The 15471-nt window shown below is 39.2% G+C and overlaps 1 non-coding gene across 1 annotated transcript; it reads left to right on the top strand.

The window, feature by feature from the left end:
* The first annotated feature begins 5312 nt into the window (after positions 1 to 5312).
* Positions 5313 to 5419, top strand: LOC141634561 (small nucleolar RNA R71). Its single transcript, XR_012539289.1, has one exon. It is a non-coding gene; the product is annotated as a small nucleolar RNA R71 (small nucleolar RNA).
* The last annotated feature ends 10052 nt before the right edge of the window (positions 5420 to 15471 follow it).

The following is a 15471-nucleotide window of genomic DNA, read 5'->3' as shown; positions in this document are numbered from 1 at the left end:
CAAGGATAAAGCAAACACAATATATACAACAATATATACAAGTCTACACTACAAAGGAAATGAACTTGTTTTTGGATTTTCAAATTTTTCAATTTTTTTGGTTTTTTCAAAACTTTTTGATTTTTTTTAGTTTTTTGAATAAAAGTTAAGTTAGAATTCCCCATCCCCACACTAATATGGGCATTGTCCTCAATGGCCAAAATGATGGGAAACTATGCAAGCATGATGCATGAATTCTACACTAATCTACACTACATGATGCATGGGTTTTTATTTATGACGGAGAGCGTAATTTAGATTACCTCCCGTTTCGTATGCATGTACTTCCCCAAACCGAGATAGACATTATTTCTAGTGTCCTAAAGTTGGGGTAGTTCATGCACACAAGATGCAATGCATGAAACTAAATTGTCATTTTGGATTTTCAAAAGTGGGAATAATGAAATAAGAACACCTCAATGGGGCCGAGGTGTTAGTCCTCATGTTGCTAGGACTCTCCTACTATGATCAAGATAAAAATAAATAAAACAAAGAAAGAAGTAGACAAACCTCAAGAGGGTAGGAGCCTCCAAAGCTTGCTAGTCTTCCACCATATCATCATTGTCATCATCTTCCTCAATAGAAGTGGACTCATCACCACTCCCCTCTTCACTTCCTTGCTCACTTCCTTCATCACTTTCTTCATCATCTTCATTAGCCTCTTTTTCTTCATTTACCTCTTCATCAACAACCTCATCACCGACAACCTCATCATCACCCGGTATTTCACCCCTAGATGCACTTGGAAAGAAAACTTCCCTATCCGCCCAACTAGGCAAAGGACATGAAAGATCAAGTAGTCCTTGCCTATCTAAATGAAGGAGGGGTGGATATTGGGCCAAGTATGCATCTTCCCGATCCTTATAAGCTTGTTTGTGCATCTCTTGCATAAGTCGAGTCATGTAGTCATTGCCCACTTCAACACCTTCGGACTTGAACTCTTGATATTTAAATGGATAGGGTGGTATGACAATGGAGGAGGAGGGCATTTCAATTTCGCCCCTTCGTTGACGGATGATGTATTCGGCTTCCTTTGAGAGGGGAAAAAGGTAGTTTGTTCTATGAACACTCAAGTGGCATATCTTGGAAGGTAAAGTAAAGGATCTAGCATCATTGGTGAGCCACCCATATTTGGTGTCAAGAGGATTATGCTTGACTCACTTGTACTTGTTAATCATGGCATCCATGTCAATGAGATGACCCCCACTTTTCGCCACATACTTGCTATCCTTGTTGAAATTCAGATCAAAGTATTTGGCTAAGAGAGTAACTAGACCTCCATTTACGATAAAAGCGGTGCCTTTCTTTCCACAATCAACATTGAGCCATCTTTCTACCAAAAGCCTTAGAGCATTGTAAGGCTTGGTGAATTCCCTTCCAATATTTAAGGCCGACTCAAGTAGAACACAATTGAGCTTGGTAAAGTGGTTAGTGTCTTTTCTTGCAATGATAGTATTCCCGATGACTTTGTGCCACACTCTAATGCCCGGATGGTGGACTAATAGAGCGCGACAAGCATGAAAGTTCTCGAATTTCTTCCCTGAAATCGCCTCCCAAAGAGGACCGGGGTCATATTTTTCGGGCTTCTTATAATAACGAGGGGTATCACTAAGACCTAATGCTTTACTAAAAACATCAAAGGTGATGCGCCTATTCACATTGGCAAGGCGAAACTCGATGTATTCCCTAGTCTCTACCTTAGTCACTTTCAATGAACTCAAGAATTCCAAGGTAAGGGAGGGGTATGTCAATTCTCTTGTAGTAAACAATTTTCCCAACCCCATGGCTTCAAAGAAGGCTTTTGTTTGCTCAAGGACACCCAATTTGTTCAAGGCATCTTCACATATGAATTTGGTGGGTAGAATGGATTTCCTAGCATACTTAGCAAATGTATCCCTATGGGAGTTAGAAATGAAAATTACCTCCGGATAGTTTGATAATTGAGCAATTTCCGGAGTTGTTGTTGCTTCTAAGGGAGGATTTTGTTGTTGTTGAACTTCCAAGTTTGCACTAGCAACCACCATAGCCATTGAAGCTTTCTTTGCTTGAAGGCATTGTTGGCTTTTTGAGAGTGCCTTTGCCTTGAGTGCCTTTGTTGATCCTTTTGTTCTTGCCATTGATGATTATACCAAGAAAAGATTGAAAATCTTCAATTTCCAATTATACCCAAATCGATTTTAAGATGAAAGGATTTGTCTTTGTATTTCAAAAATCGACTCAAAGGTTGAAGATTTTGGTGCTTGGATTGATTATTGTTGGAAAAGGAGGGATTAATTGTTGTTGAAAGGAAGTTTGGATTTGATTTTGTTGAATTTGGTTGAGGAAATCTTGTTTTTGTGATGGAGAGGATGAGAGTTTTGGGGTTTTTGGTAGTGTTTTGAATGTATGAATGAAGGAATGAGTGTGGGAGGGGTATTTAAAAACACCCGAAAATTTCGAATTGTAGGGGGAAGACGAGCGTTTTTCCTTCAGGACGCTCGGATTCTGCCTATTATGGGTTCATGAATTCTCGCCTAAAGACGAGCGTCTTTTAGCTGGGACACTCGGATTCTTCAGTTGCAGGACGAACGGATTCCAATAAAGACGAGCGGATTCTGTTACAGCGAGTTTTCTTATTTTGCACTGGCAAAAAGACGGGCGTCTTTCTGCAAAGACGAGCGGATTCTTCCGCAGCGTCTTCTCTCTTTGGGACGCTCGGATTCTTCAACAGTCCCAAATTTTCAATTTTTCAGTTCAACTAGACGGACGGATTCTGCAACAGACGCTCGGATTCCCTAAAGACGAGCGGATTCCCCTTAAGGACGCTCGGATTCCTCCTAGTCTACCCGGATTCAGTTCCATCCGTGCACTTGCATATCCCGTGTCATTTTCATTCTTCAAATCCCGTGTTCTTCATTGTAGGGGCACTACTAAGGCATGAAAAGCCTAGGCAATTGCTATCCCCACACTAAGATAAAGCACTACACATCAATAAAATCATTAGTCCCTCCCTCACTTCTCTCAAAAATGATAAATATCTTGATCAAAGCATAAAAATCCAAAAATGACAAAAAATGCAATGTAAGAATTAAAATGCGAGTTAGGGAGTTAGAAATATTTACAAATGGTGGTTTGGAGAGGACTCCACCAAACTCTCATCCTTAGTGAGATGTCATGGGGGCATGTCCAAGGTGTTGTTGATGTTGCTCAACACCTTGAAGAAGTAGTCAAAAGCTTGTTCATTGTCATGATAAAGATCTTCAATAGATCTTTGCCCTTGTTGTCCTTCATGTTGGTCTTTATCGATAGCATTGCCAATGTAGGGATTGAAAATCCCTTCAAACTCATCGTCCCAAAGACCAAAAACTTCATCTACTTGGTCACTAAAGATCTCTTGAGTTGATAGAGACAACTCTCCCACTTTCTTGTCTTGGCCAATGAGGCCATCCTCTTCATTGCTTGACTTTGGTGAGCTTTTCAAGCTCTCTTTGTTACAATTCACTTGCTCTTTGAATGGAGCATCATCAAATTTCTTCTTCCATTAGAATTCCGACTTCTTCCTATCATCCTTCCGGCTATAATGATCAACCATAAAACATGGTTCATACAAACGGGGAGCTCTCATGGTCTTGTCAAGATTGAAAGTTATGCTCTCGTCTACTACTTCTAGAGTGAGCTCTCCATGCTTCACATCAATCACCGCACCCGCGGTGTGCAAGAAAAGTCTTCCTAGAATGATCGGAATATTGGAGTCTTCTTCCATGTCAACAATGACAAAGTCTACCGGGATGAAAAATTTCCCAACTCTTACGGGAACATCTTCCCATATCCCTAATGGTGTCTTCGTCGATCTATCGGCCATTTGGAGTGTGATATTGGTGCATTTAAGCTCTCCCATCCCTAACCTTTTACTCACCGAGTACGGCATAACACTCACACTAGCCCCTAGATCACATAAGGCTTTGTTGATCGTGGTGTCGCCAATGGTACACGGTATTGAGAAGCTTCCCGGATCTTTAAGTTTTGGAGTTTTCCCTTGAAGTATTGCACTACTCACCTTAGTGAAGGCGATAGTCTCAAGCTTCCGGATCGACTTCTTCTTTGTGAGGATGTCTTTCATGTATTTTGCATAGGGAGGCACATGATTGATTAATTCCGTGATAGGAATCGAGACTTATAAATTCTTCACAATCTCCATAAATTTTCCAAGTTGGTCATCAAATTTGGGGTTGACTTGACGACTTGGAAAAGGAAGTCTAATCACAATGGGCTCCTTCTCCTTGGCATTGTCTTCATTTTTCTTTGAAACTTCTTCTTTTGATGGTTCTCCATCCTTGGAGTTTTGCACAATTTCTTCTTTGTCAGTAGCTTCCACAACTTCATCCTCAACTTGATTCTTTGGTGCCTCATACCTTGTACCACTCCTCAAGTGAATGGCACTAACCGTTTCATATCTTCGGGGATTACTTTGAGGTGGTAATTGCCCCTTTTGTCTTTGTGAGTTTGAAGATGTTAGTTGAGTCAATTGGGTTTCTAACATTTTGGTGTGGGCTAGGATGTTGTTGATGGTGATTTCCTTTGGTTGACTATCTTTTTGTATTTGAGTGAAAAACTCTTGTTGATTCTTTTGCATTTGGAGAACCGCTTTTTGAACATCAAAACCTTGGCCATTTTGTTGATTGTATGGAGTTTGATTTTGGTAACCTTGGTTTTGGTTGTAAAAGGGTCTTTGATTTTGGTTTCTCATGGGAGTTGGGGTGTATGTTGGTTGAGAGTTTTGAAAATTTTGGCTTTTGTATGAGATATTTGGGTGGAATTTGGTGTTCTCATTGTAATAGTTGGAATAAGGGGTACCACTTTTGTATGCTTTAAAAGCATTTACTTGTTCATTTGTTCCCCTACATTCACTTTGGTCATGTCCCAAAGTTCCATAATTCTCACATATCCCACTTGGGATTGATGAAGATGCCGTCATGGCATTAACATAATGCTTCGGTGATTTTGAGGCTTCTTCAAGTCTAGCCATAGCTTTTTCCAACTTCAAATTGATGGTATCAATGTGAGCACTAAGTTAAGCACCCAATTGAGTAATAGAGTCCACTTTATGCTTTCCTCCACTAGTAGCCTTGCGAGGTCTACTATATTATGAATTATGGACAGCCATTTACTCAATCTTGTTCCAAGTTTGATTGTCATCAACTTCGGTGAACATTCCATTTGATCCCATGTTGAGAATGTTTCTTGAGTCTTCATAAAGACCGTTCCAAAATTGTTTTACCAAGAACCACTCGCTAAGGCCATGGTGAGGACATGAGCGATAAATTACCTTGAATCGCTCCAAAGCTTCATACAAAGATTCTTCATCTCTTTGCTTAAAGCCCGTAATTTGAGCTCTTAGCATGTTAGTCTTTTCCGGTGGATAGAACTTTTTGTAGAAAGCTAGAGCCAATTTCTTCCAAGAATCAATTCCGAGAGTAGCCATATCAAGGCCTTTCAACCATTGTTTCGCGGTGCCAATTAGAGAAAAAGGAAATAAGACCCATCGAATTTGGTCTTGAGTAACACCGGTTTGAGATATCGCATCACAATAGTCACAAAAAGTCTCCATGTGAGAGTGAGGGTCTTCATTAGGCATCCCCCCAAATTGGCTTCTATCGACTAATTGGATGAATGCGGATTTGGCAATAAAATTTCCGGTTAAGTGTTGTGGTGTGGGAGTACCATTGGGTAGGTTCTCCTCGGTTGGTGCGGAATGTGATGAAAATTTAGGCATTGTGTGTTGATTTTGTGTTTGGTTTTATGATGGGTTCTCCTCACCTTCTCTTGCAAAAGGGTTGATGAACTCAATAGTGTTTGGTTGAATATCTACAACCTCACCAATACCTCTCAAAGTTCTCCTAACAAGTCTTCTATTGGTTGTCAAAGTCCTTTCAATTTCGTGATCAAAGGGTAACAAGTTACCTTATGATCTTCTAGACATGCAAAATATCAAACAACTCGAAAACAATTAGAACAAACCTTGAGGAGTTTTACTTCCCCAAGGCAAAGAACGACACAACTAATAACAATATAAGAAAATCTAAATCAAGTTAACACCGTCCCCGGCAACGGCGCCATTTTTGGTCAGACTCTCGAGGAGGTTTAGTTTTCGGTACTTGTCGTTAGGAGCACCTAGACCAAAACACAATTTAAAACTTCACAAACAACTCTACAATTAGTAAAGAGGCAAGTAAAGGTCAGATCCCAAGGGGCGGGAATTGAGATGAGATTTTCTATTGCAAATAGTGGTGTCTAAGGGTGTCACAATTTGGGGTTTGGAGTAGAAGATCACTAAACTAAATGGCAATAAAAGTAAACAAGCAAGATGAATTGAAAGGGATGTAAACAATTGATAAAAGGCACTAGGGTGTCATGGGGTCATAGGGGATTCATGGGAATTGATCATACAAACATATTCTCAAATTATAAGCAAGCAATTATTGTTGTGATGGATCGAGTTGGTTTATATCTTACGATCCTAGGAAAGTTTGGGTCCCGGAGCCAAATCGATTAGATTGTACAACACCTACAAGTCGACTTAATCTTCCCTACTCAACTATATGCATGGTCTAATGAGACTCGAGTTGGTTTATGTCTTACAAGTCTCATTGAAAAGATAGGTGATGGGTAAAAAAATGCAAGGATTCATAGGCTCGCATTTCATCAAACATAACATGTGCATAAGTTGAGATCACAACAAGCAAGCAAATAACTATGAAAGCATATTAATTTAAGCATGAATCATCCCCCATGTTGGTTTCCCCTAATTACCCATTAACCCTAGCTAAGGAAACTACTCACTCATTATCATGTTGAACATGCTAGCTAGGTTGTCAATCATACCAACAAAGTTAAACATGATGAATAAATGAAAGTGATTAACGATAATTAAAAAGGGATTAAGAGAATTATACCTACTAATGATTCCAATAATAAAGCAAAGAATAATAGAAGTACTTGATGATAGATTGGAAGGTTGTCAATCTCCCAATAATAACCCAAATAATCTTCAACTACCCAAAACAAAGGATGAACAAGAGAGAGATTAAGGAAATGAAACTTGTATTAAAACTTGATTAAATGTTGATTACAAGATTAAAAAGAGATTTGATTGATATTAACTACACTAGAGATTTCTAAGAAGAACATGATCTTCTAATTAGCCTAATGGGGTATTTATAGTGGGGATTAGTTGCATAGATTAGGGTTTACTAAGGGCTTAAATGACGATTAAGTTCTTGAGGAATCGCCGGTATCTAGGGAGATTCCGCTCTCCTTTTCGCCGGTCTTAGAAAAATATGCGCATCTTTCCTTGAAGCTTGTAGAAGACGAAATAGCTGTTAGGGAATCCAGGCGTCTAGGGCACGGGACGGGCGGATTTGGGTGATTCTGGACGGGCGTCCAGATGGGGAAGACGGGCGGATTTGGGGTGTTTTGGACGGGCATCCACAGGGGGAAGACGCTCGGATTGTGGCTCCTGGACGGGCGTCTTGTGGACAATCCGCTCGGATTGTCTTACAGCTTCTTTCTTTCTTTTTTTCTTCCTTTTTCTTCATAAAATCTGTGAGGATTTCCTCGGGGATGCAAGGATCTTTTCTCATCATTGCCCATCTACTATAGTATGTACAAAGGCCTTCTAATCTTGTCTTCTCTTTGATGCTTGATCATTGAATTCAATCAATTTAGCCTCATTTTGCCATGAAAATGCAAGGTTTGCACTCCTTTCCTTCCAAGGACACAAAACCTCAAAGAATATGCAAAAAAAAGGACTAAAGACAATAAATGACCCAAATATGCACTAAAAAGCATGGGAACAAGGCTAATTTGGGGACTAAATATGCTCTAATCATGGTCACATCACATTCCATATGAGATTATACGTGAGAACGGATCTGAGTTTACTGGAAATAAGACAGAAACTTTTTGTGCTAGGTGGAATATTTCATTGCAGAAATATACTCCTAGGAACCCCCAGTCCAACGGACAAGCCGAATCCAGCAATAAAATCATCGTTTAAAACTTGAAAAAGAAGCTGGAAGAAATTGGGGGCAAATGGGCAGAAAAGTTGCCTCTGGTTCTGTGGGCTGACAGAACCACACCCAAGGTTACAACGGGACAAACCCCCTTCAGCCTGGTGTTCGGAGCAGAAACAGTCATTCCATTCGAAGTTAGGGTCCCAAACCATAGGTACGGATGCATAACAGAAGACCGGAATCAGGTATAAATGACAAGAAGCCTAGACACAATAGATGAACTCAGAACCAACGCCCAGATCAGGATGGCTTCCTACCGACAGACGGTGGCCAGAAGCTATAACAGGAATGTAAAAGTAAGAACCCTGCAGGTAGGAGATCTGGTCTTGAGAAAAGTCTTCCGGAATACCAAGAACCAGAAAGCGGGAAAATTCGCCTACAACTGTGAGGGGCCATACCAAGTGGAAAGCATAGTTGGAAATGGAGCTTACTGAATCATGACTATGGAAGGACAAATAGTTCCCAGATCCTGGAATATCACCCACTTGAAAAATTATTTCACCTAAGTCACCAGTATGGTCAGCAACTGGGTACTCAGCCTACCAGATACAGCTCAGCCAGGTTCTAGATATTGTTTTAAATATTTCTCTAGCTCTGAATATTTTTCTGGTTCTGACAATTTTTCTGAGTTTAACATTTTATGGTTCTGAAAACTTTTGCACCTGTTTTGAATTTAAACATTTTTTGATTCCGAAAATGTCCTAAGTTCGACATTTTTTGGTTCTACAATTTTTCGCACATATCTAGATTTTAACATTTTCTGGTTCTGAAATAACCCTACATGGATTTTGACTATGATTCTAAAAATTTTTCAAGTTATAAAACCACTCTAAATGTTTTTAGTAAAGAAATTCCTTTTTATAAATTTCTTTCAAATAAACGACCAAGTGAATAAAAATGCAAACTAATCTGGCAGGGTCTGTATTCACTAAAGAAGGCGTGTGTCCGTGGCTAAGCACGTACAACCGGGAAAGTCTGCCTCCTACGATGCATTAGCACCCACACAAGCCTGGCTTCTCTGAACGAGTGGGCGTACTAGAACCCTTAGCCAGCAATCAGACAGCGATGGCCAAACAAACGACGTGCATGCACAAATCAAAGCACAAAGACACGGTACGACACAAAGATATGTCTAGCAGAAAATACTTAAGTTCTAAAGCAAAATATGTCTGGCCCCAAGACCATACCAAAATACAGCGGAACTGTTCAAAATGAAACTAAAATGTTACGCCCCGCAGGGCCAAATACTAACTAAGCATGATAAAAGTTTTTTAGACGCAGAAAAAACTAATCTAGATCAATACGATCCACAGCCTCAGAAGCAGCTACCTGGGTGTCAGGAGCAGGAGAAGTCACCTCTTCCTCAGCACCTGGGTCATCAACAGAAGCAACGCCTGCTCCCACCATGCCAGCTAGCAGATCCAGGTTCAAACCATCAGGAAAATCAGCAGCAAGCTTTCCCTCCTCAGCCTCCAAGTCCCAAGCCAAGTGTTCTCCACTTTGGAACGCCTTTATGCACCCAATCTTCGTCTCCAGAGCAGCATAGGCAAAAGCATTTAGTAAGGTGTCCCCGAGCTCAGCATTCTTCTCCCTCAGCACCTGCACCTCTGAAGTCAGGGAGGCCTTCTCCTCCAGAATCTGGGAAGCACGAGCCTCGGATCGAAGCACGTTTCTAAAGACATCAGCAGATTTTTACGGCCTCGGGCAAAGACATTCCTTAGCCTCAAGAAGACTCTTTTCAAAGACCAAAAATCCGTCCTTCAGCATCAGAAATACTCCTCTGCAACTTCTACTTTTCAGCAGCCTCATTCAGCCGTAGATCCTGAGACTTGTCTAATTCAGCTTGGATTTTGAGTTTGCTCTCCTCAGTTGCTTCGTCTGCTTTAGGAGCTCCGTCTTCTCAGCCTCCTGGAGAGGAACTTTCCTCCTCAGAAATAGGGACATCTGGAAGGACTGCCAAGCCAGAACAAAGTGTCAATAAAAAGAGAGAGAGAGAGAGAGAGAGAGAGAGAGAGAGAGAGAGAGAGAGAGAGAAAAAGGTTTTGAAGCAGTCAGCGTATATTCACCTCAAAGGAGTGTTGTTGGAGCTTGTGTCCTCCACAAATTAGTGTGATAACATTAATAAATCTCTTAAAGGTTCACAAGGGTATGCTTCGTATTTTAATCAGTTGATTAACGATTACCTAATAACGGTTGGCTTGCTAGAAAGTTTGACGTTATTATCATACAGATGGCGGTGATCAACTGGTCCCTAAAGGTCACACCTATAGGATGTGTTTGAGAGATGTGGTTATATAAATATAATCACATTGATGCCTTATATGACTAAACAGTTAGTCAATGTGTTGATGAGACAATTATTTAATGAAGATTAAATAATATTAGTTGAGACGAATTAACTGTCAATTCGTAAATTCAATATAATAAGTTATATTTAATTAAATGTATGTAATGTTAGCTTAGACAAATTAATCTGTTAATTCGTAATGAAATGTAATCGGTTATATTTAATATCAACAAGATGAATGTGTCATAGTGGTAATAGTGAGGGTACTCAAACCAAGAGGTCATGGGTTTGATCCTCACTAGATGACAATTTAACACATTTTATACATTTTTGGAAAAACCGAAAAAAGAGAAATGGAACTCTCTTATTTCGGTTAGCATTGGGCCGAAAATTAGGAGGTGAAAAAAATCTCCCCATTCACTCCTCTTTTTCGTTTAGAATAAGAGGAAGAGGGAGCTCATTGTTCTACCCTAATAATGCTAACCTAATTTTTCACTACTTCTTGCCTCCTCTCATCAGAAAAAACACAAAAATAACCTAAAATTTTTCAGAAAATTTAGGAATCGATTCTAGCAAAATCAAAGGGCTTTTCTCGGAGCATCTTGGGTGCAACTGATAGGAGAATATCATTGCGATATTGTTCATAGGCCGAATTAGCTAGGACCGAAGGTTATTTCGTCATCTCTTTACCCTTTTGTTTATGAAATTTATTTTATGACATGCTTTCATCATGATTAATTCGTTATAGTCCTTATATTTAAAGGGATGCATACAGATAAATCCCACAAGTGGTATCAGAGCTAAGGCCACGAATTTTAATTTTGATGATTTTCATAAAATTGTTTGTAAACAATAATTAGGGTTTGCGAAAAAAAAGGTAATCGGCTGGATTTTTTTTTAGCCGTGGAATAAATTTTTTTTTTTCCGTTTCCGTTACTGTTCACGGATGAACAGTACTTTTTTAAAAAAAAAAATTATTTTCTGATTTTCTTTCGGTTTCTCCTGAAAAACCGATTAAAGTTTTTTACGGCTGTTTTTGTTTATGCCGATTTGAAAAGCATCCGAGAAAAGAATTTTTTTTTTCCTGTTACTGTTCACGTGGTTACTGTTCACAGTGGCCAGAATAAAAAATAAAAAAATTTTGTTTTGTTATGGTTTTTACAGAAAAACCGCAAGAAGATAGAAATAAAAACGGGCTGTTTTTTGTTGTTTTGTCTATCCAGCCGAGAGAAAAGTAAAAAAAAAAATTTTGGTTTATGTTACTGTTCACGTGCTGGACAGATTTAAAAAAAAAAAATTGTTTTTTTTTCGGTTTTAGCTGTAAAATCGAGAAATGTTTTTTTGGGTTGTTTCGGTTTTTACCGAGATAAATTTTAAAGAAAATTTTTTTGGGTTTGTTGTGGCCAATTAATTATTGTGAAGCGGTTCATAATTCATGGATACCTAATCATCTTAAAGCAGTTTAAAATTTTGACGGATTAAATTCATATTACAAGTTTAATATGAATTAAGATTGAAATTAATGTGATTAATTGAGGAATTGTCACTTAATTTGATAATTTAAATGGGTGGTTTGGATAAAATTAATCTACATAATTAAAGAATTATGTCTTGCATGTTTAATTTTTTTTAGTTGAATGAATCGTTTGAATGGTTTAATTTACGTATTTTTGCAATCGGTTGTAATTTGTAATACTTAGTGTGGCCTTAGTAAAATTATGTTTTCGTAATGAAGGAAACATAATTTTTATGTAATTATGAGATCTCGAATCTCCTTTATTTTTCTTTAGTTTTGGGTTTTTGAAATTAGATTGTAATAAATAGGTTTATTATGTAATTTTATTTATTGTAATTTCAAAGAAGACTAAAGATGGAGGTTGGAGCTCACTCCCGCTACATGGATCAAGATGGAACATCAAGACAAGCTTCTCGGGTCCAAGGATGGATTCCAAACTTGTATTTATGTTCATTTTGATAGGATAGGCCACACTAGGACTTTATTATTGTTTTTACGTTTTATTATTCTTATTGTTTTTCATTCACATGCTAGTTAATGCATCATATTCCGCCTAAACCAAACCACCTACTACTAAAATTCATGAAAATTGACTCATATAGATTGTATGTTAATTTTCATGGACATACAGATGTCACATACTTATTAAGCCATCACCTTAGTTTATTCATTCACCCATGCTAGATATTAGTTCACTTAAAATGAATTAAAATAAAATTGATGGGATCTTCCTCTAAAACGGAAATTGAGATTACTCTTTATAAGGGCAAACAACTATGAATCCCTTCTTCGTCGGTAGGCATAATATGAACCCTTCTACGTTGGGTAAGTAGTTTGTGTTGACTTAGTTTATCTCAACATTATAGTCCAAAGAGTTTCTCGTGATTATAATGGACTAAAGATAGAATTTACAGAAATTTATCGACCAAGAATTCTAAAGGTAGAATTAGACAAGAGGTGGGCTTATCAATTTACAGATATTGAGTCTTGGGATCATTTATTTAATTCTTGAGGAAGGTCAATTGTATAAATGCATGAGTCTTCGCGTTATAACAGTATTGCAGACTTAAAAATCAAATCGATGCATAGGCTTATTATTCAATTTTCTTTTCGCAGTGTAGAACACGTTAATTTTACTGTTACAACAAATGGCTGGAAATAACGAAATCCCAATGCCAAGTGCCACACTTGATCGCGCGTCCTGGCTGAAAGTTTTTATGGACAACATGAATCAATTCACACGTCTGAAAAATGACGGGTCCAACTTTGCGGACTGGGAGGTAGAACTACGGAATGCTGCCATTGCTGACGGTAAGCTCAAGTACTTAACTAAGCCAATACCGGTAAACCCAGGCCCCAATGCAGACGTCAACGAGTCACTCGCTTATAGTGATTTCGTTATGGAAGCGGGTGCGATAAAGAACATACTCATCTTTGCAATGGAAACCAATTTGCAGAGACGCTTCATTGCCCAAGGTGCAAACAAGATTTTCACCACGCTCACTAACGAATTCTCAAAGGCACCGAGAATCGTTACTTATGGGCATACCTGTCGCTTCTTTGATGCGAAACTCCAAAAGGGCCAACCGGTTAGCCCACACATTCTTAACATGATGGAGAATGTCGAGAAATTGGAGGCACTTAATTGCAAAATCAGTGAGAGCATTGCCATTGACCGAATGCTTCATTCTCTTCATGATGGTTTTGCCCTTTTCAGGGCGAACTACTACATGAATGACTTGAAAAAGAGTCCTCATGAGCTACACTCCCTTCTTGTACAGACCGAGAAGGATATGAAATTGAGTGGGAGCATGAAGCAGGATGTTCTCATGATTTCCAATAAAAGTAAAGGTAAGGGCAAGGCTCATGGCGACCTAGCTGTAGGTAAGCCAAAGTTTAAGAAGCCAGGAAACGGTAAGAGTGGGCCTGGTGAGACTAGTGGCTCACAGGGCAAGACAAAGAGCAAGGGCGGTAACATTGAGTGCCACCATTGTCACAAGACTGGACATTGGAGGAGGAACTGTCCCGTGTACCGTGAGGACATAAAAGCAGGCCGCGTCGTTCTTGTTTGTATGTCATCTTATATTCTTATGATTGAGATAAACCACGCAAGTTTCGGAACTTGGGTACTTGATACTGGTTGTGGTTCTCATCTGTGTAATTATTTGGAGGACCTAAAGAACATCATGCCTCTCGAAAAGGGTGATGTGGACCTGCGAGTCGGGAATGGAGCACGAGTTGCTGCAGTCTCGAAGGGAACATACGTAATCCAACTCCCTAGTGGTTTTGAGTTATTTTTATAACTGTTACTATGTACCCAGTTTATCTAAGAACATTATTTCAGTTTCCGTACTTGCTAAAGACGGTTTTGCATTTTCAATAAAGGATAATAGTTGTATTTTCTTTTTATGAAATGATTTATGGCAAAGCAGTTTCCATGAATGGAATATACATCTTAGATCAAACCACAGAAGAATTACACATGAATAATAAGAAACTAAAGGTTGGTGACAAAGATCAAACCTATCTATGGCATTGTCGAATGAGACACATAAATGAGAAACGCATAAAGAAACTCGTCGATAATGGGACTATTCCCGCATTCGAATTTTCTACATATGGCACGTGTGAATCATTTCTCATTGGCAATATGACTCGAATTTCCTTCAAAGGTGTTGGAATGCGCACTAGTGACCTATTAGGACTCATACATACTGATGTTTGTGGACCTATGTCAATTACCGCTAGAGATGGCTATAGATATTTTATCACTTTCACGGACGATTTGAGTAGATACGGATATGTCTACTTAATGAAGCATAAAAGTGAGTCCTTTGATAAATTCAAGGAATACCAGATCAGGGTTCAGAACCAACTGGGTAGAAAGGTTAAAGCACTCCGTTCAAATCGGGGTGGCGAATATCTTTCAAATGAGTTTGATCAACACCTTAAAGACTGTGGAATCGTACTACAGTTAACTCCACCTGGAACACCTCAATTAAATGGTGTGTCCGAACGGAGAAATCGAACCTTACTGGATATGGTTCGATCCATGATGAGTCACACGGTAGTGCCTGATTCATTATGGGGTTATGCTCTTTTGTCAGCTGCTCTTATACTTAACCGAAGTTCGACTAAAGCTGTCGACAAGACTCCATATGAAATGTGGAGGGGAACGGTCCCTAACTTGTCCTTTATTAGGGTTTAGGGTTGCGAGGCTTATGTCAAGTGGAGACACGAGGATAAGCTCGGCCCGCGATCGGTCAAGACATACTTTATAGGTTATCCAAAAGGAACATTTGGTCATTACTTCTATTCATCAACCGAACATCGAGTTTTTGTTGCGGCTAGTGCGACGTTCTTAGAGAAATAATTTCTCAAGAACAAGACAAGTAATAGAACCTTCGAGCTGTCGGAGATTCCAGAACCAACAACCGAGGAACAGATAGAGGAAGTTGTTCCTCCAACTGATGATACGGTTAATATTCCTGAGGAACCTAGGAGGTCGGGTAGAGTCTCTAATCCTCCGGACAGATACATTGGTATGGCCGAGGAGAATGACGTTTTACTCCTGGAGA

This window comes from Silene latifolia, chromosome Y (genome assembly GCF_048544455.1).
Source record: "Silene latifolia isolate original U9 population chromosome Y, ASM4854445v1, whole genome shotgun sequence".
Taxonomy (NCBI): domain Eukaryota; kingdom Viridiplantae; phylum Streptophyta; class Magnoliopsida; order Caryophyllales; family Caryophyllaceae; genus Silene; species Silene latifolia.
This window is presented reverse-complemented; position numbering and strand designations above follow the sequence as displayed.